Below are 21738 nucleotides of genomic sequence, written 5' to 3' on the forward strand. Positions count from 1 at the left end.
TCCTGCAGGTTGACTTTTTATTGTTGGCTGATGTGTCGTTCTTTAAAGGAGCTCCCAGTGCCAGCCCTGTAATTGACTTGAAGAAGACCGCATCGAGTAGACATGTTATTGAATGCTTGAAACAAAAGGTCTGGCTCTTTCATAGGAGACCATCATTTATCTAGCAGGGTGCCTTTAAATGCTGCACACCGCTGGCATATGGAAAATATGGCTGTATTTGATTGTTCGGTCAGCCTTAGATTACAAATGAACGTCTTGCCGGGTATGTCCTCACTCCTCCTTCTTCTGCTTCATCACATGATGAGATTGAAAGGGAATTTCTCCGACTGTGTGTGCGCACGCGTGCCTCCGTATCAGAGTGAAAGTGAGGGAGGAGAAAGAGAGAAGACCCAAACCAAAGTGTAATCTCAGTCTAAATCAACCGCCTCCCTGGGGGAAAGGCCCCTCTTCCTGGGGTTAGTCAGTGAATTAAATCATGGTGAGGGCCCCATTTTTCAAAAGTAACCTTTCCGTTGACAGTGTAAGTGGGAGTCAGGCTCTCGCTGCAGTCCGAGAAGTGGAATTAGTGTTGTGCGTTGCGACACCAGTCTCTCAGGGTGTCATTTGTTGGGGGCTGTTGCTGCATTTTTTCCGGGCCTGCCTGTCTCTCTCTGTGCGCTCACAGCGGAGGTGGCCATCTGCCTCCCTCTCCTCTCACGTCCCTGATTTCGCTCCTCAGCAGTCTCTTCCCAGCAGTTCCCTCACACTTTTCAATGTATTTTTAGAGCATCTCATGAATTCTGGCCCCAGTGTACAGTGTGTGCGCCCAAAACCATATAATCATGGTTTGAGTTGGACATGCACGATTCGCCTGTTGAAAGATATTCATGTACTCAGTGTGGCTAATGGAGATAAATACAGTACATGGTAGGATTAGGCTTGAATTAATCTCTATTCAACTTAATTAATTAGAAATTTGTCCATCCAAGCCTGTAATGTCAATAGGACAAGTTTCAATTAGAGCTGCATCGCCTTTTCTAATCTTTTAATTGAACAGAAACTAATGAAATGAACATGTTAATAAAATGGCATTTCTATGCCTCACAATCATTTTTATGATAAAACTACTTTCTGAGGCTGCTTTTATTCAATGATCAAGCAACCCAGATAACTTATAAAGTAATCCATGTTCTGTTTCCTGTTTGGCTTTTCCCAGGGTGCATCTTCAACAACTACAGTGTGATGAATGTGATTGTTAGATGCATTGTTAGATGATAAAACTCCTTTGAGACAAAGTCTTGTTATCAAGACTTGATAAAACCTAAAATCTATAATCCAACAATAAAGAAAAGGTTCAAGTCCAAGTGATCTAAAGACAATGTAATATTGCCAGTTGCCACTAATTTCAGCTGGTCTACTGGCAGACTGAGGGGGAAAAACATTGTGTTTGCTTTCAGTGATTGTATTAGCTGCTCTGCCTCTTTTGTGCTCGTGTTCAATCATAGTGGGCATATAGGCTTTCAGAAATCGGCGCTCTGAATCTGTCATTGAATGAAATGTAGCAACATCTAGCTTAAAACAGTTCTGCGGTTGTTTCTGGTGTTTATCTATTGGTGTGGAACATTGTTCCCTGAAATTAGGTCAAAGCTTCCACAAACATTAATGTAACAGCGGCATAATTGAGGAGATGAAACAAGTCCGGGATGAATTCAATGATAGCAAACTTCTTTCAGATCTGCGTCTGATGTGCAAATGTTTAATATTAATAATTATTGTTGTGTGGCTCTGTGAGAAGCACAGTTTGCTACAAGTTAAATGACGTACACAATACACATCCAGCTGTCTATTTTTTTTAAAAGATATTAAAGATACACACGTGTTTATCATGGGAGGACAATTAACTTAAACCATATATCCATACTGCTTGACCCAAATTAGGGTTGTAGGGCTCTCAAACCAATCCCAGTGTACTGTGGGCATGAAGGCAGGCTGTAGCCTGGATTACTAACTGCTACTAAGTAACCTGTCAGGAAGATTTAAAACAAGCTCACATTCCCTGTTAGTGAAACACACTGACACAGTCATACCATAAATCATTTATCTTCCAATAGTTGTAACCACTGGACAGTAGAGGTGACATTAAGAAACACTGTAACAGCTGATTAATTTGACAAATTCTTACCTAAAATAATTTCTCATTTGTATTTGTTTGTGCTTCATTTTTCATTTTTTTTGGAGTGTTTTTTATGAATTTTTTTTTTTTTTTTAGAAATGAACAGTTTTTATTTTTTTAATTTTTTAAGATCTGGTCAGTTTCTAAGGATACATGAAAATTATGGCTTTCTCATGAATTATGTGTTCACAGAAAGCTCAGCTGGCAGCTTTTCTCACACTGAAACAAACCCACCAAACGTGTATTCATTAGCACACTGACAATGATCATTGTTTCTTTATTGAATATGATCTTTAGTTTGCGTTACAAGCAAAAACTCACTTCTTAATGAATGCCTCAAATTGCCAAGTGAGTCCCTCGTTAATGCATGCCCAGGAATACAAATTATCATAATCTGCTTGTTTGTTAAAGAACCATCTGTGCAATTAAATAGTTCGGTGATGATGGTGTTTTGTTTGTGAGATGCGAGGACTCCCTGCTCCTAAAGGTGTGGTAAATTCTCACCGAAACCTGTGTGTGTGTGTGTGTGTGTGTGTGTGTGTGTGTGTGTGTGTGTGTGTGTGTGTGTGTGTGTGTGTGTGTGTGTGTGTGTGTGTGTGTGTGTGTGTGTGTGTGTGTGTCTTCTGAAGGTGGGTTGCCTAGGAGACCAGTCTGGACCCCTCCAAACGAGTCTGCTCTGCTCCCTCCGTCAGTTCAGTTCTCTCTGGTTTAAGGTGCATCAGTAATCAATCGAAAACTATTTCAGGGGGGGAAAGGCACTTCATTCTTCATACCTGCAGCTCCTCTTCTGTTTGCATAATGTATGTAAGGACGACTCTGCCACCACAAAAAGCACAAAAAAAGAGAGAAATACTCTCGACTTTTTTCCCCACTGTGCTTGTGTTTGAGGGGAATAAAGGAGGGAGGAGACAGGGATTATAGAGCTGAGATGCAGCACGCTGAGAGGCACTCAGAGGAACGATTGTCTTTATCATTCACGTCTGTAAGTGCATTTGTTCCTCTTGTTTACCTTCTCCCGTGTCTCCAGATAGAGTGATAACTTCCTGGAAACCTTGCCATGAAGTGGTGCTCATCTCTTTTCTCCTTCCTACCAGCTGAATGACGTCTGGCTCTGGAAAAAAGAAAAAAAAAAAAACGGGGGGGCTGAAACTCGGCGCACACAGTGAATCCTCGCTGTGACTCATTCATTTTGTATAAATGCGACCGGTTGCGGAGGGAGAGAAAGAGCTGGGGATTTAATTAGCTTGCGTTTCTCAGCTCTCTGCTTAGTGGTCGCACATTTGCGTCCTCGCTAATCGTTTCTTTTTTCTTCTACCTCCCCCTTTTTTTCCCCCTCTCCTCTCTTTTGGGACTGTGGAGATGATTTGCACCCCAGGGAGACAGACAGACGCCGTCCCTACGTGCGCTCCCCCGGAGTTGTTCTGGACCAGAAGAATGTCCCCCACTTCTGCCGGTCCTAACATCTGAGCATCGTTCGGAGTCGTCCCTGTGATTTGCTTCGTGTTTTCTTGGTAGGTGATCGCGGTGTATACGGCTGTGAAGATATGCCAGTTCTCAGCAGAGGCTTCATTGTTTCCTCCCGCTCCGTGGATCGCGCTCTAAATGGACACAATTAGGCCAGTTCATCTGCGGCGGGTGTTCGTCTTTTCTTTCACTAATACTGTCTGACAAATGGATGTAGCCTCCCTTTTTCGGGGAGCCGAAATATCGTCGGGGGCTTCACCATTCAACAAGCTGCACCGCTCACTCCTGGCTGCAAGACGATGGGCGCAGTTTCCCTGATCCTTCTGCTGCGTCTCGGTTCTCCCGCCCCGCTTGTTGAATCTGCTCCCTGTTGACGAGAATGGGTTCGTTTTAAACTAACTTTGTCGTTTTATTTTTTATTTTTTGTCATTATTATTTATTTATTTTAATTTTCTACACTCGGCGGATTGCGCGTTCCCATCCTTCCTTTCAAACTTGAGCATGGCTCATCCCGGTGTACGCGTAAAGCTGAGCTCCGTGTGGAGGCTGTTCTGGCTCATGAGGACTGTGGTGGATTTCGCGCTGCCTCAGGAGACTTATGCGCCTCATTCAATACGGACAGAGGGACACCTGACCCTCGGTGGACTCTTCCCGGTGCACGCCAGAGGGGCGGACGGCACACCGTGTGGGGATCTGAAGAAGGAGAACGGCATCCAGCGGCTTGAGGCCATGATGTACGCTTTGGATCAGATTAACCAGGACGAGCAACTCTTACCCAACATCACCCTCGGCGCTCGGGTGCTGGACACTTGTTCGAGGGATACGTACGCGCTGGAGCAATCGTTAACTTTCGTGCAAGCCCTGATCACGAAGGACACCTCCGACGTGAGGTGCACTAACGGGGAGCCGCCAGTATTTGTCAAGCCTGAAAAAGTGGTGGGAGTCATCGGAGCCTCGGCGAGTTCAGTATCGATCATGGTTGCCAACATCCTACGCCTCTTTCAGGCAAGTGTTTGAGCCCCTGCGCGAGTTTGCGCTTTTAAAATAGGCACGACATTGTGTCGTGTGTGCGTGTGTGTGTGTGTGTGTGTGTGTGTGTGTGTGTGTGTGTGTGTGTGTGTGTGTGTGTGTGTGTGTGTGTGTGTGTGTGTGTGTGTGTGTGTGTGTGTGTGTGTGTGTGTGTTACAAAAGCTCCCGTAAGAGCCAATAAAATGCTTTAGGGAAGAGTGAAATTGTTGCGCCTCCTCATTGCTACCCACCCAGTGTCAGGAAGCAGGCGCAAAGGGCTGCAAAAAGTATCGAGGGGGGGGGGGGGGGGGGGGGGCAACTTGGTTCACATTCATTATTGGGGTCATGGATCTATTTCCAGACGATGGAATTCGATTTCATATGTGGATCCCTGAGTGTGTTTCCCTCAGACCTCTCTCCGTCTTAAGACATGCGGCATAAAAGAAAGGTAAAGTGAGTTTGGGTGTTTTTTCCAATCCACTACACTATGTGGATGAGACAGCTCAGTGTGCTGTTGCTTGTCCCCGGTGGTGCTGAAAGAACAGCTCCCGTCTGTTCCAGTCTCACTCCGGAGTCTGGATGAGTGGGCACTGACAGCCTGACACAATCACACCCAAACTCAACAACCCCCTCTTGAGAATAACAGGCCTGTTCCATGTGATTGCACATGATTATATGAGCCTCTTGTATGGTGGAACTGCGGGGCGATTTTCATGAATTGTTTCGAACCTGAAAGCCATGATTTATGGTCCAGTTGGCCTGCCTTCCTCTACAGGGGGGCCCTCTCTGCAAAATCAAACTTGTTGAAAGTCTTTGTAACCTAATTGAGACTCATGGCTGCAAGTAGATTAAATCAATCTGCACTCCTTATATGAAAACGTCTAAATTTGGGGTCATGGGAACTCTTTTCTAGTCTTGATGGCTGTGAGTCAACTGATACTTTTGGCCTACTGCTGGTGGTGCAGTGCAACAGGCACACAGGGCACCAATACAGCAGATTAATTATTTAAAACACATCTCCATTGCAAAATATCTAATGACTTGAAACGCTGCGTGAATGTTTTTGTAAATGAGCAGTTTTCTGCACAGCGTCCTGTCATGTGAGGACAACCCGAGCTGCACTGTGTTGCTGATAATGATTTGTGGTTTGCTTGTAAGTCACTGTCTTGTCATTAGTGTTCTGTTTCAGTTCAATTAGACGAACCATGGTCCTTGCTGTAAGTAGCTGTTTAACTGCAACTGGAAGACCATCAAAGTACTTAACAAGCTTTTAGCCTTCCTCCTCTTCCCCCTCTTCCTCTTCTTTCCACTCAGTAACACTTACACACCGCACAATTGTTTATTTATTCATTTTTCTTTTTTACGACAGTTATGCTCTGGGGTTTTGTGGCTCCATTGGCTCAACAGTTATACTGATTGGCCCGCACCACAACCTTCAGCCTGGCTTTGGTTCCTATCCACTCTTTGTAGGCTGAGTTAACATATTAAATTTTCATTAATCCAAGTTGATAAAAAAAAAAAAAACCTTCCAGTTATGCTTTGAAGCATCCTCACTACACTCATTATTTTGTTGCAGAATGCAAGCGTTCTAAGGCCTCCTCTTTTTCATGCAAGCCGTGTAACATCACCGTGTGTGCATTGACAAAAATTCAGGAGGTTTAAGGAAGGCGAGATTAGCCCTCAATTCTCTTTATTCTCTCCTCCTCGCACCAGCTGTACCAGCATGTCTGTACGTGTCAAGCTGTCAGAGTGTAGGTGTAGTTCATGCACAATGTGGTGCTGGAGCTCAGGCGTAATCAAGCTAGAGGAATCTGTGGATTGACAGCAGTTGTCATGCGGCTCTGTCCATCACTCTGAATTCCTTCTCATTTTCCCCAAAAGTGCAGAAAGATAGATTTAATCACTACTTTCAAATCTGCACACCTGAGAGGAGATACATTCAGTCTTCATTTGAGCCTATTTGCCCCCCAGGCACACTCAAGGTTTTCAGTGATGGATGTGCTGATGGTATTACTGATAGTAAAATTACAAAATTAAATGTGAAGCCGCATGATGGTGTGTGATCAATACATATCAGAATCCAGAGCTCCCAGCCTATTCACCTCCATTATTTTGATTGGTGTGCAGCAGCAATTACAAGTTTCTGAGGTTGTTTTCAGCTGCAATCTGTCAACTTTCAAACTGCTCCAGTCAAACGCTTTAAAGAGAACACCTGGTTGGACATAGTTAAAGAGAGGAATCAGACGTTTCTTTTCCTCAAGTGAAAATGAATAGACATTCGAGGGCTTTTGGGCAGAGTGTTTAACTTCTTGTCATAGCCTATTATCGGATATGCTCCATAGTGAAGGAATTCAATGGCCATTGACGTTGAATCATTACACTTGAAGCCTGCAGACAGTGACCTCTCCCTGAGCTGTCCTCCTGGCCTACTTCCCACATTGTTCTCAGTGAATATCACCAGGTCATTTCGTGTCTCTCTCCTGTGATAAATGAATCATCAGGGAAGCTAAATAACGATTATCGCAGTTATTCCCTTATTCTAAATATCATGGCTGTCTATCGAAGACATGAAGAGCTGCTGAACTGTTAATGCTGGGAAATTGACACGAGGGATAGATTTTTCTGAGGACCCAGGAGAGTTGATCAATACCGTTGCCATGGTGAGGCCGATTTGCTGCTAAGATGTTTTTATTTCAGTGCCTCTCATGCTGTGTTGGAAATGAGAAGCAACAATGCCACAGGAGGGGGAAAAAAAAATCAATCAGCCCAAACTTTTTGAATAGTTATCAGGAGCCATGATGTGGTGCAATATTTTTGATGAAGCATCCAGTCGTCACCCTCTGTTTATGAGCAGGAGGAGGAAAAGAAGGAGGCAGCTGCTAAGAAGATCAGGGAACTTTGTCCATTTGTACATTTGGGACTCTCAAATGTATCATAAATTGATTTTTTTTCCAGATGACATTTACATCAGGGAGTGTAACCTGGTATTCTCTGTCGCGTCTCTTCTCCCACAAGGCGAGGCAAAACTTTGTATTGAATGCAGGTGAACTCTGTCTTGTCCTCCTGTCTGGGGAAGCGGCCCCCTCAGACTAGCTGTCTAAGTGAGGCATTGACGTCCTCTGCTCTCACAGCCCTGACAGGCTCCGGTCGGCTTTTTATCTCTCCTTTCTCACAGAATCATCACTGTGACTGATTTGAAGGAGATTGAAGCCTTGCCGTGTGATCTATTCAGCTGACAGTGGTAAAGATGGACCCCAAAGGAATATGAAGGCTGCATGTGTGAGTGTGTGCATACGTTTGTGTGTGTGTGTGTGTGTGTTGTGTGTGTGTGTGTGTGTGTGTGTGTGTGTGTGTGTGTGTGTGTGTGTGTGTGTGTGTGTGTGTGTGTGTGTGTGTGTGTGTGTGTGTGTGTGTGTGTGTGTGTGTGTGTGTGTGTGTGTGTGTGTGTGTGTGACAGACCAAGCACTAAAAGTGACACAAAAAAAGGGGCTGTCATTTGTACATAGATGCATAGAGCAGCTCAGGTCAATTTCTCACATCCCTATGACTGCACTGTGATCAAAAATGATGCAGTCGCTATGTCAAGTATGCCGCATATGGGTAAAATCACACACATATCCACATAAACATATATATATATATATATATACTGTGTATATATTTATATATATATAATTTGTGCATGCACACAAATAGCCCTATTACCATTGCTGAGAGAGTGAAAACCCAACTGTCTTGCAGATACTTAATGATCCACACCAGTGGTTTCTGTGCCTGTATTTTCTTCTCTCCATCACTTGCTAATTGGCTTTTGTTCAGGCTGTGACATGGAAACCTAACTCACTGCATTTTAACTTTATAACAAGTAACTGAAACATGGATGACAAAAAAACCAAAACTGCACTTCGTTTCAAACTTAAATTCAATATCTGAGTCACCTATAAACTTTTGCCAACTCCAAATAATAAGGCCAAACTTGTTCTTGTATGAATATCATTGAATAGGTCAGCCGAGTGAGTTTTGTTGTCTCATTACAGCACAGCTTGTTATACGTGTGACTACTGAATATAAGACAGGAGACGGCAATTTCAAAAACTGATCCTTAAGAACATTTATAATCGCTGTTATCAGACAAGAACAGAAAACAAAACATTTTGGACATTCTGAACAACAATGTACAGATACAAATCAAAAGTTTGTATAATTCCTGTTTAACTATTTCAATTGCTTATTTTTGCCAACTTCCATATTTCACAATTTATTATTTCACAAGTAAATAACAATCAAAAGAATACATAAATAATTGAAGTGCCCACAAAAGTCAAGGAATTGGTGTTGGTTCCATGTTGTGACAAAGTTTTGTGGCCATAAATCTTATAGGATTTTTTTATTTCCCTGCCAAATATTTAAGGAAGATGCATTTGTGGGATGAGGAGCAGAATTTTGTTATGCTGTGGGATAGATCCCATTTATCAACCAGTATTTGTTGCCAGTCAGCCAACATGGAGGTGTTGGTCACTCTGCCATAAGCATCACGGCCAAGCTGATCCTAAAAGTGTTTAATGGAGTTGAGGTCAGAACTGCTGGCAGGACATTCATCCTTTTTCACTTCCAAATCCTGCAGCTCGTCTGAAAACCTCTGCTCTGTAGGGGCGAGCGGCATCATCTCAGAGGAGAAAGTTTGATTGCTTATGATGAAGATATCCGTTGCAAAATATCATCTTGACACTCTTCTGTATTGGGAACTAACAATCATACACTTGATTGTCAGTATCTGCCGGCACCAGAAGCCTCAATCAAGAGTCGACAGCAAGAGGAAAGAAAACCTGAATGAACCCTGTGGCTTTTCATCAACTTTGCTTTGGCAGAACATCTTATTCCCACCTGAGTTCACCTGACTGATGCGCTTCATTGAAAGGACTCATATTAAGGGTGTTTTGTGGAAATAAAGCATGTACAGTATATTATAGGACAGAAGGACCAAGCCATGCAGAGGATGATGCAATAGGACTGTAAAGCTTTTCTGGAAATCCAGTATGAAGAAAATTACACTTACAGAAAATCAAATTTGTGGAAAGTTGCAACTAAACCAAATGCAATAGTTGGGCTTTTCCATGCAAGTGCCTTGAGACCCTATGAATACTTTTATTGTACATATGAATGTCTCACAATGGTAATCATTTACCAATGCAATGCATCTTTAAATGTTCTCAAAAGTAGAAAAAACATCCAGTGAGTTTTTTTCAGTTAGTACCCTGTAAATAGTTAAATAGGCTGTTATACAAACCAGAAGATGGACATTTTCTTTAAGAATCATGAATTATTGAAAAAAAAAAAAGAACGTAAACAACGAATTGACCACTTCTGCTACTTCTTCTTCGCAAGATGTATTTTATTGCCATTGGCAACACTACGGTTAATGGTCATGCAGACAAGATGGGCAACAACTAGTTGGCTTTGAAAACTGGGAAAAAGTACCCGGATATAAACACGCTGTTCTGCTGCAGATAGCAGAAGTAAATGCAACTCAAATGTCTAACGATGAATAGAAAATATTTTCCCTGAAAGAAGAAAAAAGCCCTGTCTTTATAGCAGACAGGCATGATGAGGGATAATAGAGAAAGAAATGATCCAAAACACTGTGACTGAGGTCCAAAAAGACTGCAACATAATTTTCAAATAAACTCAAAACCACAAATTAGTTTTCTTACAGCAAACTAAGACCTTCTCCAAAATCTCACCAACACTTTTCAGTGCCTAAATCAAACCAAATAGCAACTGTTGAGAATGTAATGAACATATTTATTCTTTGTTATTGACAAAAGTCCCGTACAGCTGTCACTGTTATGCTCTGCCAGTCATTAGGTGTAATGACATGTTGGTGCTGAAATGGGCACATATGGTGATATATGTCATTTTGACATCTATTATAGTGGGTAGAAATCGATCTGTTTTGTAGTTTGTACATTTAGTTGTCTCAGAATAATGATCTGTGTCTCTTTTTCTCACAGAAATGTACCCTCGTCTCATTAATGCTTGTAGAGTTGCACTAAATACAAATGCTATAAATATACAATTGTAATTCCTGTCCTGTGTTCGTTCACCTGATGGACACAAGAAGCCATCTTTCCCTGTAGAGTTCACCCACAGTGTGTGTGTGTGTGTGTGTGTGTGTGTGCGTGCGTGCGTGCGTGCGTGCGTGCGTGCGTGCGTGCGTGCGTGCGTGCGTGCGTGCGTGCGTGCATGCGTGTGTGTGTGTGTGTGTGATATTGGATGAGGATTGGCTTTCAGACAATGTGTGACTTCATGAATCTGCTTCCAGACCCTTAAAAATGAGACTCAGCTCAGAGCTCAAACGTTCCTCCCTTTCAGAAGACGAATGTAAAATCGGCCTCCCACTTTTAAACTCAGCACAGCGAAGCTCAAACACTCAACAGAAGGAACAAGGAGAAAAACACATTTTTGAGTAGAAACAGGACTTGAAGCTTGATCTCACATCCTCTCACCACCTTTTCATTGTTTATTGAATGTCGGTGTCGTTTGCAGTTGATGGAAATTTAAATCTGCATGGAAAACACGGTTGTATTTATAGATGAGGTGCTTGGGCACGTCTGTGAATTTAATCATTGATAAACTATATGTGACGAGAGTGCGTCTAATTATTCAGTCACTTGTCACACATGTAGAAGTCATGACAAGTTGCCTCAAAGAAACACTTCTTGGGTAAAACATGCCATGTATGTGAGGAAAAAAATAAGGATTAGTACAAATTTGAGGAAATATAACTATACCTAGAATATATAAATATTTCGTGTGGATCTTATTGTTTTCATTCAACACAAAGGCCTTCAGAAGAAGAGTGACTCTTCAGACATTTCCATTGCATCATTATAATTTATTCTTACTATAATATAATCCTTTAAAAAATAATGTAAATTGCCCAGCAGACTGTAAAGTGTTTGTGAGTCATCACTTACACAAACACAATTATGCAGATTTTATAGTAAAGTGCAAGTTATCCGGTTCATGATCTAAATTGTGAGTTTCTGTCTCACGTAAAAACAATGGAAAACAAATCTAAATGGACAAAAATGCATCTGGAAGTAAGTAAATGAGTTTATGCAGCATATTTTTTGGGGGGATAAAACGACACATATGAAGTATGTCTGCATTTGATTATCATTTCAGTGTTCAACAACGTCATTAGTAACAGCGACATGAACATGTGCATAGAGAATTGTGTAACTTGAACCGATTATGGGACATTTTTGATCTCACTTTTTTCCCCCGCATGAACATAGTGAATATATTACCTATTGTGGAGTGAATGTCTCCTCTGGTCCTTGAATGAGAGGCCTGCTGGTTTTCATTCCAGCCATGTAATCACATGCTGACTTACGGCCAGTTCAGACCAGAATTGCCAGGGTGAAATTTACTCACACGCTGAGGCAAAATGCTTGTGGGACGGGAAATAATGTGGGCAGGGTTGCTCGCATCAGCTGTGGGTGTTAACGTCACTGAAGGGCTAACAATAGCATTCCACAAGTTGAGAATGATACACCTTTTTCTTTTCTTTTCTTTTTTTTTTTCTTCCCTGTCCTCCATTCTTGCACTCGGGACCAGCCACACAACACAAGTCTGTTTATTGCCTCTGTTCTTTTAGCATGCGGTTATACAAACAAGGATCCAAACGATCAATATTTACTCAAGGAGAGGTCAATCCTACCTGCTCTTTCAAATTGGCTGGAGATCGGTGAGCCTTGCCATTTCTCTCCTCGGGGTTCTGAACACATTGACCTCTGGGAGAAGTGAGCAAGGCCTGGATCAATTTTTGACAAGGACCCAGTGTGTCTCATGTTTGTGAAATGCCAGGCGATGATGGGCGGTGAAGGTGATTGCAGTCACCTGAAATTATTTGTTTGAGTGGCAGCAGCTGGCGATGGAGAGCCGCCGCTTCTGCTGAACGACACTGTGCCTGGATTTTCATTTTAAAGTTGTATTTTCCCGCTCATACTGTTGTGTTTACAAGATGAACATAGGGCTGCTTTCAGAGAATGAGCTGTACTTGAGGAAAATGTGTCAAGCTGCTGTAAAGGCACAAGTGAAAGTGATAACCACACAGAGGAATGTTACCTAACAGTCTGACGTTCTCGAATCTCCAACTTATTTTGTTTTCCCCATTTGGAAGAAGCAATGTTTTGAGGGAACACTGTTCATTGGAGCGGCTATATATTCAGACACACAAACACAACATAGCATGAGTTACTGATGCAATATTAATAAAATGAATAAAATATCTGCGTTAGACAAGTCGTCATTGCTGTTGACATGAGGCCGTTAGGTCAGCTGCCTGCCACGGAGGGAATTTAAGAAGCCACGCACGCCTGTCTCTGTTATTCCCTCAGGCCTGGAGCGATGGTGCACTTTATTATTCCCTGACATAATAGTTTGCTCTACGCATAAATGTTTCTCAATGTAAACATAGATAACATATTCTTATTCCCTTCGTAATTTGCTTTCAGACATTCGGCATATTGTTGTTGCATTGTGATAAAATATATAAGCGGCAAATGTTGATTTGGTCCTTAATGAGGTGCTATCCTTCACCTAAACATATGTATGGGCTGTCTGATCCACAGTTGCTGCAGCATGACTCTCCGAGTGGGTTTGTTATCTTTATTTTATCAGCCTTATAATGGTGGCGGGGGGGAGAGGGCACCTGCTTAAAAGCTTAGCCCCGCTCATGTTGAGGTCACAGTCGTGTCTCCGGGACAGCTCATTGTCAGCATGACTGTAAAATGTGACAAGAATAGCACTCTTAGACTTTGCTGGAAGTTTTCTCCAGTTTATCTTGTGAGCAGAAGGAGCCATGGAAGAGAAAACCCCATTACGTCCGATCCTCTTACAGAGATGAGTGGAGAAGCATGAGGAGGTCTCTTCTCACTCATCCCAACAAAAAGGAAAGAAATGTCCTCATGACTACAGCAGAGAACAACTCAGTGAGGACCGAATGTCGTCAAGACGGGGCTTCAGGACAGCATTTTAGTTTGTTTCAACGCTGTGACCTGTGATCTGTGATCTGTCAGGTGGGATCTGGGATCTTGGACCTGGGATCTGTCAGGTGTGATCTGGGACTTGTGATCTCTGATCCGGGATCCATGCAGCACTGCAGAGTCTGAGTCACAGAGTCAGCCAGCCACGGTGGACTTAAGTGCTGCTTGACTAAATAACATCTAAGCCAGTTTCTGCTTCTGAAAACTCACACGAGCTCAAAATGTCTGCAGAGATCAATAAGAAATTTGCCTTTTAAATATGATCTGTTTTTCCTCGCCACTTGTCTTGCAGTTCCTCAAATCCTGGTAAATGAGTTAAGCGAATTTGTTAAAAGGCTGCCTTCGGTGCTGCCTGTGAGAGTGTCTGCCGCTTCAAAAGGAGGCATGTGTTGTGGTTCCTCCCAGGCCTGGATTCAATGCTTTGTTCTCTGTTTTATCGCTTTCTCAACACTTTCCCCCCATCCAGCCCTGAAATCACATGGCACCTTCGAAATTATATTGCACTTAGGACTAATGCCATGGATTTACTTGTCAGGGAGAATTCCCTCTCATCACATAAGGGATGCTCCATTTTAGGGAAATGAGTGCAAACCGAAGGTAGTGAGGGAGACACTTTTCTCTCAGTATTTGCTATTCATAAGCAGCATACAAGTTTTAATATATTCTTTATAGCACTCTAAAATCGATATACAGTGCTATATTTATGAATCTGTTCATCAAACTCTTCCTATGGTCGCCTATATGTATAGGGTCTTACTGGTATATAAAAAGAGGAAAAAATGACTGTAATAAGCACCTAAAATTGTCATTACATCTGCCCGCAGTGCATCTTGTATAGTGTGTCATAAAGCATTTTTTTATGATGACTACAAATAGCATATCACATCATTTAAAGTAGGAGCAGCTTCATATTGCTGGGAGCAGATTTTAGCCATGTTAACATGCAATCATTAAAACGAAAACCCACTGCTACAGAAGTAAAAAAAAAAAAACCATTAATTCTATTTTATCATTTAATACATGAGATGAAATGTATGTCATCAAAAAGGCTTTAAGAAGGATGAAAGGACTGTACCTAATGTTGTGCTACCATGGGAAGTTTTAAAGGGGCAGGACTGATTAAGTGCTTTAAAAAAAATATAAAAACAGAACTGCAACTTGTCTTGTCTTGTCTAACTAATCTTGACCTCAACTATTCACATCCATGTAGAGTGGGATTCAAACAAGTGAACCTCCCGGTCACAGGCTATTTTCTTTCACTTCTGAACATATTGGTGGAAGAACTTATCAAACATCTTAGTACTACAGCAAATATATCTGAATATTGGAAAAATATAAACACAATATGGAAGATGATCAGTCACAAAGTCAAAGCTGAAGGTAAAACTGAGAGCAAAACAAAAATCTTCAGACAGAGCAAGTCATATTGTATATTTTCTGTTCGCATGAACTCCTTCCAGACAGTCCACATGAAGGACAGCTCTCTTAATCAATAGTGTGTGTTATTGTATGATACATGTACATGGGTTATCAAGGTTGTGTTTTTATATGCTCAAATCTATAAAATCAGGCCCTTAATCTCATATCATTTACATAAGACATAAATGTAGAATAATCAACTTCCCTTTAATTCTTATACATACTATATTTATAAAAAAACATAAATAATTTATCATAATGAGCATTTGTATTACAGTACATGACTTTGTTGCTTTACATTGCATAATCACTTCATTATTTTCCATTCAAGTATAAATAAAGGATCCAATTAATTCTGCAGACAATTTCTTCTGTTGTTGTTCTTTAATGTTTCATATTAGTGGTGTCAACCTCAAGGTAAATCCAATATAACAGTGAATATTATGTAGCCCACAAAATATATATATATAAAAAAAAATCAATGTTCTGAAGCAAAGATATATATTTCCATAAATGTCTAAAAGAAAGATTGATGCAGAGGGAAGTTTAATCAAAGGCTCAAGAACACAGATATTACAATACTTTTATACTGACAATCAGTGAGGAGCTCAGCATCAGCATTCATTGAACAGTGACCAAAATTAATCTAAAAACCATAAAACAATACCATATTTATTGGCTTCGATTTAAAAAGAAAATTCAACAGTTTTCTGTTGAGTAGTTTTATTTATACAGCTTCTTTCTGTTGTGGCCACTTCTCTCTGAGGGGAATCATCATGTCGATGGTGTGATGTGTGGTTGACACCCTCGTTTTGTATGCGGTGAATGGACATGACTTCTATGGTGCATTTTCACCACTTGAGAAGCCTCAAAGTGCTTTCATCCATTCATGCCAGCACACACACACACACACACACACACACACACACACACGCACGCACGCACGCACGCACGCACGCACGCACGCACGCACGCACGCACACACACACACACACGCACAGACACGCACAGACACACGCACACACACGCACACACGCACACACACACACACACGTGCACATGCACACATTTGCTCGACCTCCATTGGGAGGACAAACTCAGGGTTCAGGGTCTTGCTCAAGGACACTCTAACATATGGGCTGGGGGAAATGGGGGATGGAACCACTGATCTTGAGATTGGAAGATGACTTGCTACACCAGCTGAGTCACAGCCACATTTATCATCCTGGAAAAAGAAATGTCCAGGCACGTCACTTTCGGGACCAAGAAAATGTGAGGACGATTTCATAAACTGCTTTAATGTTTTACCTTGAACCAAATCTGTCGACTGACCCAAATTAGATTCACACAACCAGTCAACGAAATGTCATGAAATATGTTTGTCTGCCAGCACTGACAGAAAAAACATGCTGGTGGGAACCTCCTCCTATCTCTGATCATAAAAGGTTGTTTTTGCTGACCTGATGAAGGAAAATATCATTAAAGTTTATTGATGTTTTTTTTACTGACCTGAAGGAGGCTCAACCAGCAGCCAAATGCATCGACGCAGTTGTTACATTTGGCTTTTGCACATTTTCACAGTCTCCATTTCACGGCTCAGTCTCATTAATGCAGAAAGGCTAATGCAACAATAGCCTTAAAGTAGAATACACTTTGTGCGGCATGCTTGAAACTTAAAAGGGGACAGGAGGTGCTGTGCTCACATGGCTGTCTCGCTGTCCCTGGAGGCTGGTGGCACGAGGCTCTGCTTAGACTGCTTGCCCATGTGAGGGCTCTAATGTAGGCTTGCCACTGAAGAGCAGCAAGAAATAGACAGAGACACGCCACACGGCTGCTGGAGCTGCAAGAGAGGGGAGGAGGAAGCACCGCGGCCCTTCTGTGCCAGTGTTTGTTATCTCCCATTCCTCTGGTGATGTGGAGTTATGCAGATACAGTGTTGTGTTTGTTTTTTATTTTCAGAAAGGAATGTTTGTTTGGGAACCTTTTTTTTTTTTTTAGAAGCGTTTAAAGCAGTCACTTGTTCTGTATCGGACTTCTTGGTAATTCATTTTCTTTGTGTTGGGGCTGCACAGCGGTGTACCTCATCAGCTTTGAGCCCTTTCTCTGCAGAGTTTGCATGTTCTCCCTGTGTCTATATCGGTGTTTTTTTATGCTTCAGTGTACAACAGTCTAACGGTAACCTGGCCATAAGTAAAATGCACATAATCTATCAGTGTTATTCCTTTTGTTTACATAATTATTTATTCATGATACATACATGGCTACAATTAATTATTCTAATTAAGTTATCACTATGGTGTATTTATGACAAATGTTAAATGCCTCCTCACTTTAGTCTGGAACCAATTGTAACTACTTAATGGACTCAATTTGTGCACGTGTATTAGGCTGATGATAGATTTTATATCTAACATTATTTATGTAAATGGTAATTCCAGCTGTTGAATAAAAACAGCAAGGTAAATTTTCTTTGTGTAATGCCGTAAAGTTGAATTATAAGGTAGCACAAAATGAACAATTGGTTCAAATTGTATTCAGTGCAGCACTGCTCGTAATAAGAATAATAACAATAATAACAATAATAATAATAATAATAATAATAATAATAATAATAATAATAATAATAATAATAATAATAATAATAATAATAATAATAATAATAATAGCAGCAGCCGTGAATATGTTCGGCTCGTTGTGACAGTAGATGTTTAAAAACTTGGCGGATAGAATCAAGCGGAGATATCCTCAACAAGCAAAAAATATATATAAATAATTGGACACCTGTGTTTGAGAGCACCTGTGTGCTTTTTGCTGTGTGCGTTCGCTGTTTGTATCTGGGAGAGGTCGGGAGGCCAGTGTGCTCGCTCTCACAGTATACATAATAAACTGTCATCAGGATTCATTCCTTGTCCTTCAGTTGTGTTATTACAGTGGGGCCCAGGGGCGCATCACAACGTTCTCAAACAACAGGCAGTAATATACAACCATTATATCAGCCTGCACAGTGTGGACCTGTACAAGGAGACTAAATTATTAGAGTGCAGCTTGGGCCTCGGGTAGTTAAGCTAAAATACCTGTTGATTTTACATGTGAAAATGAACGAGAGGAACTTCAGTCTTTCATTAGCTTCAATTTCATTTGGTCTGTATTTCCCTGGAGATAATGTTTGGTGAGACAAATTTTCTCTCTCTCCTTATGTGTGTGTGTGTGTGTGTGTGTGTGTGTGTGTGTGTGTGTGTGTGTGCGTTTGAGCTTGAAACGTATTCTGAGCCTCACTCAGAGCATACATGAAGAATCAGCTGACAGGATTACTGTTTTCACATGCAAATCCGCCGGGATTGCTGGAGTTCTCTGAAACGCCTGCGTGTGACAGTTACATTGATTTGGGGGAAGACCTCAATCACTGCTGACATTTTGCAAATGAGGGAAGCTCTTTTCCTCTCAAACAGGTTTGCTTAAACCACAATTGACTGCTGGACAAAAGCTATTGACGACACAATATAATGTTTTTTAACTGCCTTTATCAGTATGGAAGCACTCACATCCTGCTCCTAATGAGAACAGGAGGATCAATCGGCGGGTGTTTATTAACAGATTGTTTCCAGCCATTGTGGCCTTGCTACCTGTAGGTTGAAGGCCACTGAGATATGATTTTTTCCTGCAAATGTAGTTTGCCAATCAAAATTACCTGTGTGTTGCATCATCCAATTCTTGCTGCATTGCTGCCAGTGGGTACAATTAAAAAGTATGTATAATATTGAACGGCTCTAACGGTATTTTACTTCAAGGTTACTATTGCAGAGAAACCTGCACAAATGAAATAATTGGATTGTTTCTGTATTTTCAGGGTTAAGCCTTTGTATAGGTGTTGTATGTAGTAGTTAGGATTGAGGTACCATAGAATGGGCTTGCAAGAAATTGAGCGCGTCAGTCACAGCATTTGCCGGTAATTACCAATACGATAGCGGCCTTGAAAAGTCTAATTTGTGCTGCCCTCGTATTGCAATCAAGAGAAAATATCGTTCCATTTCTGATAATAACATACAATTTTATGTCTTGCACGTGCACATTGTCACCTGCAAGCCTCCCCCGTCTGCATGTGCATGAACATGCACACACCTACACGATGCTGGACTGCCAAGTCAACACCATCCATTTACAACACTAATCTTTCTGTATCCACTGTGGACATGTGTTGTTCTACACACAATTATACGAATAACAAGCTAAGACTCATCCATCTATCTTCTACACAGTTTTATCCAATTAAGGTCCCAGCTGACTTTATGCGAACGCAGGATGCACACTGAGCAGGACGACTGCCGATCACAGGGAAAACATACACACTTATGGACACTAGAGTCATCAAATAAGCTCACATTTCAGGACGATGGAAGAGAAATCAGACAAAACCCACATAGGGAGGTCATGAAAACACAAAAGTGTCCTGAAACCCAACCGAGACTCGAAGTTGGGGACTATCCTGTTGAGAGGGGAGAATGTTAACTACTTGGCTATTGTGGGGCAACTAAAGGCTGCTTTCACACCAGAATAGTCCGGGACTTGGTTTGCGCTATCACGCGAAACGAACATGAACATTGACCAGAGTGGAAATAAAGCATGATGAACAACGAACGGAAAATGGGAGCAGTGGTTTTATTCCATACCATCTACAACTTTTTCAGTGGAAACAAGCAAAAACTTGTCCCGCACCACCCCGTCCAGGCACAATAAGTGCGGCAGCTTAAGTAAAGTTTAAGTCATCGTACTGTTGTACACAGACTGGGGTGTTGAGTTCGCACCAATCGGCCTCTTGTCTGGCTTTCACAGTTGTAGTAGTTGTAGATTTTAAGAAAAGTGTAGATTTTTTTTTATGTCCATAAGACCAATTTCTTCAATTATTGACACACAGTAAACATGTTTTTTTTTTTTTATATCAGTTGGGCTGGGCTAAGTTAGATAACTTGTTAACTTGCTGACTTTGGTCAGTATATCAATGTTACATCACATCACATCACTGTTGTTTTTATGCATTTTGGCAGGTTTTTATTTAATTTTTTAATTTAGTTCGGACTAATGTTATATATTGCACCTTTGAAATGGCACACTGTTAAATTTGCTGTGTTTTTGCTTTTCTCTGACTCAGGAAAGTCAACTACAAATGCTGCTCACACATCCTGTGACGTGTTTATATCCCTCAAAATACAACTGCATGCTCCAAAGAGTGAATTATACTGCTGCCGTGAAATCAATGGTCAGAGAGTCTGACTGGAGTCCAGTAGGTCGTAGGCTCGATGTGCAATGCAGTGGATAAAAGTGTTTGCCAAATGAAATCCACTTTTACTGCTGCAGTTAGTTTTAAAAGTAATCGATGTGGAGTTGCAGCTTTAAGATAAACACAATTCTCCCTCTGGACCTGGATGGGACTGCCTTTTTATGACGCCATCATTTAAATCTTTTAATGTCCTCAGTAAGTAACAAAGCATTGGGGTGTGAAAAAATAAAGTTCATTAAAATTTCCTTCTTTCCGTCTTCAGAGCAACAATTGAAAACACCAACAGTGTTTACTGTATATTTTTAGCATTGATATGATGCTCAAACCATTAAAACGTGAAATCATGTTGCTTTCACCTCCAGAGAGGAAAGGAAAAAAGAAAAAAAGGCTGCCACCTGTTATAAATAGAAACCTGCACCTGTATGTGTTGCCTCAGGTCTTGATGGGTCAACAAAAGCCTCAAACCAAACTGAGTCACAACTCAATTAGCTGTCCATCAGAAGCAAAGGAAGAAAAAAAAGTGTCTTTATTGTGGAAATTCTCTCTCCTAATGACAGTAAGCCAATTTTTATGAACTCATGACTCAACAATGTTAATTCAATTCAAATTTAAATGATTAACATGTTTAGTTTGTAGCTTTAACTCACAAAATATCAATGAACATAAAACTGTGTGGAATAGCACCTGGAGTTATTTTCCGAGTGCCTGATCCCTGAGTACCACTATGAGTTATGGAGGATCATTAAAGAGGCATCATGTTGTTTAATTTGGACGTTCACATCTTTAAGAGGTCCATGTATGTTGCCTTGAATTAATCAGGTTATGGAAAGGGGTGCAGGTGTGCAGTTCCCCTCAGGGTCAGATTTATTTTTGGTCCAGGTTGGGGGGCGAGGGCTACGGTTAGACATGTGGTCGTTATTGTGAAGGTTGGATTGTGTCTCCACGGGAGCCTGTGTGCGTCAATGCAGTGTCTTTCTTGATAAAGAAAAAAAAAAAAACGAACAAAGAAAAACATATGTGCGAGTCAGTGTGTTTGTGTGCTTTACTCTCTCTGTGGGGTCCAAAACCAGAACAAGAACTAGAGATTGGTTTCAAATCTAAGTTTACACAGATTGGTGTGTGTGTGTGTGTGTGTGTGTGTGTGTGTGTGTGTGTGTGTGTGTGTGTGTGTGTGTGTGTGTGTGTGTGTGTGTGTGTGTGTGTGTGTGTGTGTGTGTGTGTGTGTGTGTCCGAGTGGCAATAATAAAAGTGTTTAAGCGATTTTCCAGTTCCTGTGCGCAGTTGAAAACACATCACACCTTTTTTATTTGAAGAAACCATCCACACGGAGGTTATGATGGTGAATGTGCTCGACCGAATATGAAGTG

The 21738-nt window shown here is 41.4% G+C and overlaps 1 protein-coding gene across 1 annotated transcript in view; it reads left to right on the forward strand.

The window, feature by feature from the left end:
* The first annotated feature begins 3418 nt into the window (after positions 1–3418).
* Positions 3419–21738, forward strand: part of LOC308130784 (metabotropic glutamate receptor 7-like) — an 82606-nt gene continuing 64286 nt past the window's right edge. The window contains exon 1 of the mRNA XM_080497238.1: positions 3419–3663. The gene's annotated coding sequence lies outside the window, so the exon portion shown is untranslated. The remainder of the gene's footprint in view (positions 3664–21738) is intronic.

The sequence above is a fragment of the Blennius ocellaris genome (assembly GCF_963422515.1).
Source record: "Blennius ocellaris genome assembly, chromosome: 5".
Lineage (NCBI taxonomy): Eukaryota > Metazoa > Chordata > Actinopteri > Blenniiformes > Blenniidae > Blennius > Blennius ocellaris.